This window comes from Triticum aestivum, chromosome 2A, assembly GCF_018294505.1.
Source record: "Triticum aestivum cultivar Chinese Spring chromosome 2A, IWGSC CS RefSeq v2.1, whole genome shotgun sequence".
In the NCBI taxonomy this organism is placed as follows: domain Eukaryota; kingdom Viridiplantae; phylum Streptophyta; class Magnoliopsida; order Poales; family Poaceae; genus Triticum; species Triticum aestivum.
In genome coordinates, this window is record NC_057797.1 from 35,317,962 (window position 1) to 35,328,750 (window position 10,789).

Sequence of the window (10,789 nt, forward strand, 5' to 3'; positions counted from 1 at the left end):
TATATTTATAATAGTGTGTGAGATATTGGGGTGGACCAAAAAGTCGAAGGTTGGAGGTTCCGGTTGTCTCCAGTGATAGTAGTGACGTCTCACCACCCGACTGATCTTTGTCTCTCTAGTGGACACTGGAAGTAAAGGCATGCATTGGGGAGTCAGACGGCTACCTCCTGTTGGTGAATCATTGTTTGAATAGATTACATCCATCTTGCCACAATAGGAACAAAGATTTCAATAGCTGGTAGCAAAGACAGTTGATCGCAACATCCTTGCCCGGACGCAGCTGGTGAGGAGAGGGCGATCGGTGAGGTGTTGAGGACATGTAGTTAGGAGTAGGCGGCGCTCAAACAAGGGATGTAGGCAGAGGATATCGGTGGTGAGACGTGCTTGGTGCCTTGTTGGAGAGGGGACCTAGAGAGAAATCAAAACTGCCATCAACAAGGTGCCACCTATGGATCCCAAATTTGAAACCTTGAGGATACCCTCTGATCCTCTTTACTTCGACTAAATGAACTAAAATTTCGGAATTCACATTACTCTTAAATTTTAGTTCATTTGATTGAACTAACCAGGGTCAGAGGGACCCTAAATGTTCCAAATTTGCATGCCTAGTGTCACCAGTTGTCAAGTGCCATGCCCATGTCGCTCAATTGGTTGAGCATCCAAGTTGCATGGTTGTTCTGCCTGTATATGATTTTACATCTGCATGACAAAGCTAGGTAGACTAATCGGCATCTGCTTTGTATAACATTTTGCATGCACCTTCCACTGCCACGCCACTTACTTGCTACAAATCACTCACTCATGCATTAATCACCAATTGACGATGCAACAGAAATCCACATTGCTGATCTGTTTCTAAACCTCCTCAATTGCTAAAATGTGTTTTTTTTGTAGAATTAGAGGTAATGTGGTTGAAATGTGACAATAATTAATATCACCACGTCACACACACTGACACACATGGTCAAAACTAGAATATAAATCAAGTCTTGGCCAGATCCTAAGTTTCAAAAAGAAAAATGAAAAACTTTACCAGATCCAAGATGGGCTCTGGTACTTACATGCACATGCTCAATTGTGTACATTCCCTACGCTCAAATAGAAACTTCATGATCCACTCAATCTCTACCAGAGGCAGAGCTACTACTACTTCTACGTTGTTCATCCTCCGTCTTCGGGAGGCCCAGGCTTAGGCCACGAGGCTGACTGTGTTGGGTACCTTGCCTGCGGTCAGGCAACATTGTAATGATTGGGGCCCTCTGGGTGGTCTGTGATGCTTCAAGGCCTTCGATATCAGATGCCTCATCTGGGAAGAGCTTAAGTTCATGTGGTGGTGCTGCATAAGAGTGCTCCATGACTGCTGGCTGTTGAAAGGGGAATCCTGCGCTTATGATGGTCGGCGTCTGTGACGGCGAAACCGTGCTGGCAGAGTGAGAAACAGGGTGAGGCGACCCAGCAGCACCATGGCCCCAACTTGGGTTGCCTGCGACCTAGATCGTCAGCTCATTTTGTAGCTCCAGAAGTTGGTTTCGGAGCACACCGTTCTCATCCTGCAGCTCATTAGTCATTCCTCTCCATTGTAACCTGTTTGTGGAAGAACGAACCAGCTGCTCAGTTGTGATATTGCATTAGATCGATCAGAATTCAGAATAAATAAAATGTATGTTTAATAGCAAACTTGAGTGATATCAGAAATCTAAGATAAGTAAAATTCTAATGACAAGTAGGCAATACACATGCGTCATTCTTGAGGCGTACACGGAATCGAGGGACCAGTGGGCGGCTTTCTTGGTGGAGCGGTGCTTCATCCTACACATTGATGACGGCAGATCTCGGCGGCGTGGGGCAGTGAAGACTCGACGCCCGATGTACGAGGATGGACTCGCGCAGGAGGACGATGCTGTCTGGCGGCATCGATGGGAGACAGACCTGGCATGGTAGATGCAACAGTACAGCTCTGAAGATGGATTGATGGCAGGTGGCTGCGGCGGCCTTATACCTGGCAGGCGTCCTGGTTGAGGAGTGCACCGGACTGGGGGGTGCTCCATACCCGGAAGGCGTCCTGATTGGGACCTTAGGTCTTAGATGTTAGGTTTGGCTGTGAGGTCTGTTTGGTATTCGGCCCAGACTATCAGCATCCCTACATCAACTCGATAGGAATAGCGACAGATGTTGCCTAGACGGCGACTTTAGTCTTACTGTTGTATGACTTCATAAGGTCTTATGTGAATAATTAATAAAATGGTTGTATGTATCATCCAGATGCAGAGGCCGGGGGTCCTCCTTTTCTAAAAAAACGCACGCAATATACATTAATTCACACTGTCTTTCTCAGGCAGCTTGACACCATACGTTGATGTCGGAGCTGAAGCGCACAGATGATAAGTTCATCCATGTTTTTACCAGCATAATTAAACATACACTAGGATGGATCTACTAGGCAAATCCATCACATGGATGAGAACAAGATCATGCAGATTCACATACCCACCCACGCTCAAGTGTAACCTTCCAAATAATAACCACATGGAAAATTGAGAAACGGGTCACCAGAGCAATGCTGTGGTGTGAGGTTAGTCATAGTGAAAGTAACTTAACTAGTAACATAGCGCAGTTCGAAAAAATTCTACTTATCTGACAAGTAATTAATAAAAGATGGTAACATAATATGTTACTGTAACATAGCGCTTTCCAAAACAAGATAAGTCTACGAGTTAATAAATGAAGCTATTTATGATACTACTATTATGTTACTTTGCATTATGAAGATAATAAATTAGACTAATGTCATATATACAACACTAGTCTAAGTTACTCCCCCACTATGACTAGACTGATGTAATCTACGAGGCTGTAATTAATGCGCACCTAGCGTTTTGCCATGCTCACCGAAGAGATCATTGAGCGCGGTTATGCTTCTCGTTCTCCCTCTCTGCTTTGCGGACATGCTGTCGGTGAGAGGCCTGCGAATAAAAAAACTATTACTAGTACTACATGAGCAACGATGGTTACTGTTGTGCTGTATTGATCCTATAAGGGCTTAACACCATGACTTTATGATTGTCTACTATAACAAGTTTTGTTCGGGAAGGAGGATGGAAAGGAAGCTACCGGGCCAGGGGCTCCCGGTGACCTGGTGGGCACCAAGGGCGGTGCCCGCCAAGAGCCATGACGATTATGGGATGGAACTGTCGAGCCCTCGAACAACCTCGTATAGTTCAAGAGCTCGTGTGTGTCGTGCACATCTACAAGCCCAAGCTCATCTTCCTCTCTGAAACACGGCATAATAACAATTATGTAAGGAACTTAAAGTGGAGGCTCGGCCTTCGCCATTGTATCACGCAACTCGGCACTGAAAAAGGTGCCGGCATTGCCCTCTTCTATGATGAGAGTGTGGAAATAAAAAGATCGCCGTGGGGGCGAGATACATCGATGTGTTAATTCGGTTGAATCCTCATGGTAAACAGTGGAGGGGGACCTTTGTCTACGGTGAACCAAAAGCACATGAACGACACCATATGTGGACATTGCTTAGAAGGATTAAAGATACTAGTAATCTCCCATGGCTGATGATGGGCGACTTCAATGAAACTATGTGGCAATCCGAACACTTTTCATCCACAAAGAGATCCGAGAAGAACATGGAAATTTTTCGGAAAGTTCTGTCAGATTGCAATCTGTTTGACATGGGATACAGAGAGCCAGGGTGGACGTACAATAATAAACAGCAAGGGCATTCAAATGTTCGTGCACGCTTGGACAGATGTGTGGCATCACCCGAGTGGACGGACTACTTTAAACAGGCCACCGTGGAACATATTTGCTCATCGAGGTCTGATCATCTCCTTGTCCTGCTGAGAGTTGGGGAAAGGTAAGAGTGGAGGCCTGTGGATAAGGGCAACAGCCAACAGTGGTATTTTTAGATACGAAGAAATGTGAAAAAGGGCCGAATCACTACAACCAACGATTACCACGGCATGGAAGGAAGATGGTCCGGCTGGGAGTTTACAGAAGATCTGCGCTAAGTTGAAACACATGCAAGAGAGTTTGCGCTGCTGGGCCACTATGGACTTTGGATCGGTCATAAAAAAAAACTTCAGAAATCCGATCGAAGCTAAAAAGGATCTGGAGCTCGGCTCCATCACCAGAAAATCAGAAGAGAGAGGATATGCTAGCTCATGAGCTGGATGAACTGCTCCTTCGGGAGGATATTATGTGGAGACAGAGGTCACATGCTACTTACCTCAAGGAGGGAGAGAAAACCACAAGATGGTTCCAACAGAAAGCGGCCTGGAGGGAGAAGAAGAACACAATCTCAAAGCTAAATGATGAAAATGGAGTGTGGGTTGAGGAGGACAGAGGTATCAAGGAAATGACGAACTCCTTCTTCAAAAAACTATATGAGAAAGAAGAAGGTGTGGATCCGAAGGAGATACTGGATCTAATCGCGGCCAGAGTAAACAATGATATGAATGATATGTTGACAAAACCTTTCTCTGAGACAGAAGTTGGAGATGCTCTTTTCCAAATTGGCCCACTCAAAGCCCCAGGCCCCGATGGTTTCCCGGCGCGCTTTTTTCAAAGAAATTGGGGGGAAATCAAAGATGACATTACAAGAGGAGTTCTAGAATTTTTTGAAAGCGGTATATTTCTCGAGGGGATAAATGACACGGTGATCGTCCTAATCCCTAAAGGGAAGAACCCCTAGCCGCTAAAGGATTTTAGACCCATTAGCTTATGCAACGTCATCTACAAGGTGGTGTCTAAATGCCTTGTCTACCGTCTCCGACCGTTATTGGATGAGATTATATCTGAGACCCAGAGCGCATTCATACCGGGCAGGATGATCACTGATAATGCTATAATTGCATTTGAATCCTTCCACAAAATCCAACATAGTAAGAATGCCAGAGACAACTACTGTGCCTACCAGCTAGACCTAGCTAAAGCCTATGATAGAGTGGACTGGAACTTTTTGGAAGGGGTGTTTCGGAAAGAAGAGTTTTGCAGGAAATGGACTGGATGGGTGATGCAGTGTGTCCGTTCCGTGAAATATTTAGTGAGATGCAATGGGGGTTTGCTAGACGCGTTCGTCCCATCCAGAGGCTTGCGGCAAGGGGACCCTCTCAGCCCGTATTTGCTTCTCTTTGTCACAGTTGGATTGGTACATTTGTTGAAAAAAGAAATGGTTGTGAACAACATGTCTCCTATCAAAATAGCGAGAAATAGCCCAATATCTCGAAGCTCCTCTTCGCGGATGATAGCTTACTTTTTTCAAGGCCGCAGTTGAGCAAGCTGAATCCATCAAGAGAGTGTTGGTCACCTTCCAGAAATGTACTGGCCAACTCCTCAGTGAAAGCAAATGTTCCATCCTATTTAGCGAAGTATGCCCAGCTGCGACGAGAGAAGAAATAAAAAACATTCCTGGGGTACAAACAGATACCTTTGAGAGCAAGTATCTAGGACTACCTACTCCGGAAGGAAGAATGAAGGATGAACAATTCCAACCAATTATGGATAGATTCAGTAAGAGATGCAGTGACTGGTCAGAAAAGTTCATGTCCTTTGCGGCAAAAGAGGTCCAAGTAAAATCGGTGGTCCAAGGCATCCCAACCTATATCATGAGTGTATTCATGTTATCAAAAGGTTTCTGCGAAAAATATGAGAGGATGATTAGGGACTTCTGGTGGGGAGATGAAGAAGGACACAGAACGGTCCACTGGATGTCTTGGGAACGGATGACTAAACCCAAGAGGGCAGACGGTATTGGTTTCAGAGATATGCATCTCTTTAACCAAGCCCTTCTTGCGAAACAAGGATGGAGGCTAATCCAAAATCCAGACAGCCTCTGTGCGAGAGTGCTGAAGTCTAAATACTATCCCAATGGTAATCTACTGGACACCGTCTTTGCTTCAAATGCGTCCCCGGTATGGAGAGCTATAGAGTTTGGGCTTCCACTCCTAAAGAAGGGGCTCATCTGGAGAATAGGGGATGGCAGGAACATACAGATCCAACAGGACCAATGGCTACCGAGAAGAGAGGGTCTATTGACGGCAGCTTTTATCAGGAGGACTCGATTGAGGTGGGTCAACCAGCTTATGCTCCCGGATAGGAAGGAATGGAATGAAGAACTCATCCGACAGTTTATTTTTACCCTTTCGATGCCGATGACATATGCAGAATCCCGATCCCGGCCTCGGGGGTGGAGGACCGGGTAGCATGGCACCATGAGAATAACATAGTGTTCTCAGTGAAGAGTGCCTACAAGCTTGCTGAAAACTTGGCCCAATTAAAGCATACCCCTTCGAGTTCATCAAGGGAAGCAAATGATCGCAGTATCTGGGATCTCATCTGGAAAACGAAGGTGCCTGGTAAAGTTCAGATTTTTGCCTCGAGAGTAGCGACTAATACCCTAGCAACAAAAGAAAATAAGCACAAGAGAACCCTTGAGCTGGATGCCACATGCAACATCTGTGGCAATGGAAGGGAGAACGAATTCCACGCGGTTGTCATGTGCACAAAAAGCAGAGGGCTCAGATCAGCCATGAGGAAAGTATGGAATTTGCCTGAAGAAAGGAGATTCTGGCACACAGGAAGTAGGAATGTATCCAGTGCATCCGTACTTGTGGTGCTACCGGTGCACCGGATGCCATAGAATATTTGAAAAAATCTGAAAAAAAATTATAGCTCTTTAGTGTAACATCAATGTATGCTGTCACAAAATTTCATATGAAAATTTGAACTATTTTTTGAGATATAAAAATGACAAATTTGATATCAGTGTGATAATGGGCCAAATCTAAAGCCCAAGTTATGTTTACGTACTATTCAGTGCGGAATTTCAGTGCGGAGCATGTGGGAGCCAGCATGGGTATCCAGATCCCGTTGTTGGTTATTGACCAGAGAGTTGTCTCGGCCATGTCTGCATGACTCCCGAACCCGTAGGGTCTACACACTTAAGGTTCGATGACGCTAGGGTTATAGGGAAAGTATGTACGCGGTTACCAAATGTTGTTCAGAGTCCCGGATGAGATCCCGGACGTCACGAGGAGTTCCGGAATGGTCCGGACATAAAGATTGATATATAGGAAGTATGTTTTTGGCCACCGGAAGTGTTCCGGGCATCGCCGGTAGTGTACCGGGACCACCGGAGGGGTCCGGGGGTCCACCGGGAGGGGCCACCAGCCCCGGAGGCTTGCGTGGGCCATAAGTGGGAAGGGACCAGCCCCTATGTGGGCTGGGGCGCCTCCCATCAAGGCCCAAGGCGTCCTCAAGAGGAGAGGGGGCAAACCCTAGGCGCGGATGGGCCCTAAGGCCCACCCTAGGTGCGCCCCCCTCTCTCTCCCCCTTGGCCGCCTCCCAGATGGGATTTGGGGGCTGCCGCCACCCCTAGGGAGGGAACCCTAGGTGGGGGCACAACCCCTCCCCTCCCCCTATATATACTTGAGGTTTGGGGCTGCCCAACACATGTGATTTTCTCTCCCTGTTGGCGCAGCCCTACCCCTCTCCCTCCTCGTCTCTCGTAGTGCTTGGCGAAGCCCTGCTGGAGTCTCGCGCTCCTCCACCACACCACGCCGTCGTGCTGCTACTGGATGGAGTCTTCCCCAACCTCTCCTTCTCCCCTTGCTGGATCAAGGCGTAGGAGACGTCACCGGGCTGTACGTGTGTTCAACACGGAGGTGCCGTCCGTTCAGCACTAGGATCATCGGTGATTTGGATCACGACGAGTACGACTCCATCAACCCCGTTCACTTGAACGCTTCCGCTTAGCGATCTACAAGGGTATGTAGATGCACTCTCCTTCCCCTCGTTGCTAGATTACTCCATAGATTGATCTTGGTGATGCGTAGAAAATTTTGAATTTCTGCTACGTTCCCCAACAGAGGGAGATTCGGATGTTATTGATGCGGCTCAGCGACTGCGACCAGTACATGCCCGTCAGCGTCGTCCAGAGCGCGTTCGCCGTGGTGACCGTAGTCACCGTGACCAGCACCTCCTTGGAAAGGTTGCTGAGGAGGAATAAGCCGAGCACCTGCTGGTCCTCCTTGACCCAGAGAGAGTGGAGAGGGTTGGGCTCGAAGGTGTCCTTGCCGTCCTTGTCCTTGGCGGCGCGGAGCTTGGCCGGCTCGGGTGATGTGCCGTCGATGTAGCCGAAGACACCGGCGCCACGCGATTGGGGTGTGATCTGCATGCGCCACAGCACGTAGTTCGTGCGGGAAAGCTTCTCGTTGACCTGCCCATTAAGATTGGACTAGGCGGCACCGGAGGAGGAAGACATGGTTTCGGCACAGGTGGAGATGATGCGGGCTAGATGGGATGTAGGAAGGCTCTGATTACCATGTGCGTTGGCAGAAACGTCTTACCCAATCTAGGACGAGGTGATGCGTGTTAAATAGGCAGGGTGCGAACCTGAGATACGCATACAAGAGTTTGTTGTGATACAACTTAAGGAAGAAGAAAGATAAGAGATAAGCTAGCTAGTAGTTACAACAAAATATCCTATGCGCCTAGCTATCCTGGAGATATACTCAACCTCCTATACGTCTCCAATACGTGACACATTTATGTGTTTAGCAGTATTGATCTTACTACGACGATGGTAAGAGAACACGGTGTTTGCACCCTAGAGAAAACCTCATTATGGAAAGTTTGCACCCTAGAGGACTCAATGTTCTTAATTCTCGTATTGTCGGTGATTGTGATCTAACTGGTTATGAGTTCTGAAAAAGAGTTGGTTTGCAACATATGTCGAACAAAATATATATATGAGAAATGATTATAGTGACATACATGGAACATCAGAGGGTTGAATAACGCTGGCGAGCTTAAACTGGTTAGCGTTATTTTAAAAGTTCATGATACCTGAATTATTGTTTTGTTGGAGAGAAAGAAAGAGGATTTTTATCAGGGTGTTCTTAATTATTTATGTAGTAATAAATATCCTTAGTGGAATTATTCGTAGACTACTCGTACGGCTGTGGGATTGCTAGTAAGAATTACTGAGAATTTTGAGGCGTCTTCTTAGTCCAATGGAACCTAGTATTTAGTTTCCTGCTGCATTAGAAACAAAAAGGGATAACTCCTGTTGGTGTTGTGTGGCCGTTTGTGGCTATAGGTATGCAGATAAAAAAAACTGGAGTTTATTGACAAAATTACTGGGTTCTGGGTGCACTAGCCCCTTTTTTAGTAGTGGAGATTTTAACATCATTCTGACATAGTGCTGGGAAGAATAGTGCGAATTTTGATGTTAACTGGGCCAATAAATTAAACGACTCGGTTAATGGGGTTGGTCTTTTGGAGCTAAGATTGTGAATTTTTCGACAAAGAGAATGTATTAATATCGTGGAGATACCAATTACACCTGACCTCTACAACAATGCAATATCGTAAAGACATTACGGATGCACACAGCCAAAAGACAATAAGAAGAAGAAGAAGAAAAAAAGATCCTGCAACAGTGATCAATTCCTCGTAGCTGCAACACGAACCACCACCTCGACAACACCCGAAATCCTAATTCTCCAAAAACAACGCCTCCAAGAAGGAAACGGTGCAGAAGCACCGTCATCGCCCGATCCTATATCTTAGGTTTTCACCCTGGAGAAGATCTGTGCTCTCAAAACAATGCCTTCAACAAGGTCATCGCCATGCACCAATTAAGGCCAGACCTTAGGCTTTCACCCTGAAAGCTAAGACTCTGTACTCCGCCTATGCTGCCACCCCCACTTGCTGATGCCACTACCACGAGTCAAAAATCGCCAAGCAAAGTCCTCATCGCTGCGAAGACTCGATCCACTATTACAAGACCTCAGACCTCAGCCACCATGACGTTCTTTGTCACTGTCTTCACCATGGAAATGAAATACCGACATGTCCCATACTGCCAACATACAACAAAGCTTCGCGTCAAACCCTCCTGAAGTCACTCGGACTGAAATAGGGGCGCACATGACCGAATCCCATCCGATCTAGAAATCTACATGCGTCGAGCATCCAATGAAGATCTCCAGCGGAGCATTCTGGAACTCGTCAATGGCCAAATCCATGAGGGTCGGCAACCGGCAGAACACCATCTTAGAGCAAAACGAACCAAAGGACCGCGCCACCCGCCGGCTCCCAACAATAGGCCGGAGATCTCAGCGGGCACCATCGCCACCACCCGCACCACGCGGAGATGAGTAGCCGCACCGAGCCCCCTGAACCAGACGTCGTGCCGCCCTCGTGGCCAGAGTGGCAGTCTTGGTCGCCGGAAAAATCCGGGGGGGAGGGCGCTCCGGCGCCCATCTCTGTCGTAAGAACCATGTCGTCCAGGGCCGCAACGGAGCTCCAGCCGGAGATCCTGCAACGCGAGAGGGATTGGCCCCCACCGCCATCAGTCGCACGAGGAGGATTAGAACCCGCTACCGCCGTCAGCCTCGCGGCCTTAGACTGTAGGCGTCCTTAGGCGCAGGGCCGTACCAGGAAAAATGGAGGCCCGGTGCAAAGTCAGAAATTGGGCCCTCGGCATAGCAAGTGACGACGAGGAAAATAATATCTAATTGTTATTATTGTTACTGTTATATATCATGTTGGTACATAGTACAATCTTTGGAATAACATCTTGTCGCAAAAGTGATTCTAGAAAATCTCCTACCAAGTTTATCTTTATGACCCTTTTGGATAGACGCCCTCTTAGGACCCCTCTCTACCAAATTATCAATTGCTTTAGAATGCCATCCCAATTTCGAGGATCAAATATATCAGGTTGCAAAAAACATCAACATTAGTAGGTACTTCATCACAATGATTT

General features: G+C 47.1%; 1 pseudogene; it reads right to left on the reverse strand.

Annotated features, from left to right (window-relative positions):
* Window positions 1-10,789, reverse strand: part of LOC123191442 (protein IRON-RELATED TRANSCRIPTION FACTOR 3-like) — a 23,654-nt pseudogene that overhangs the window by 5,554 nt on the left and 7,311 nt on the right.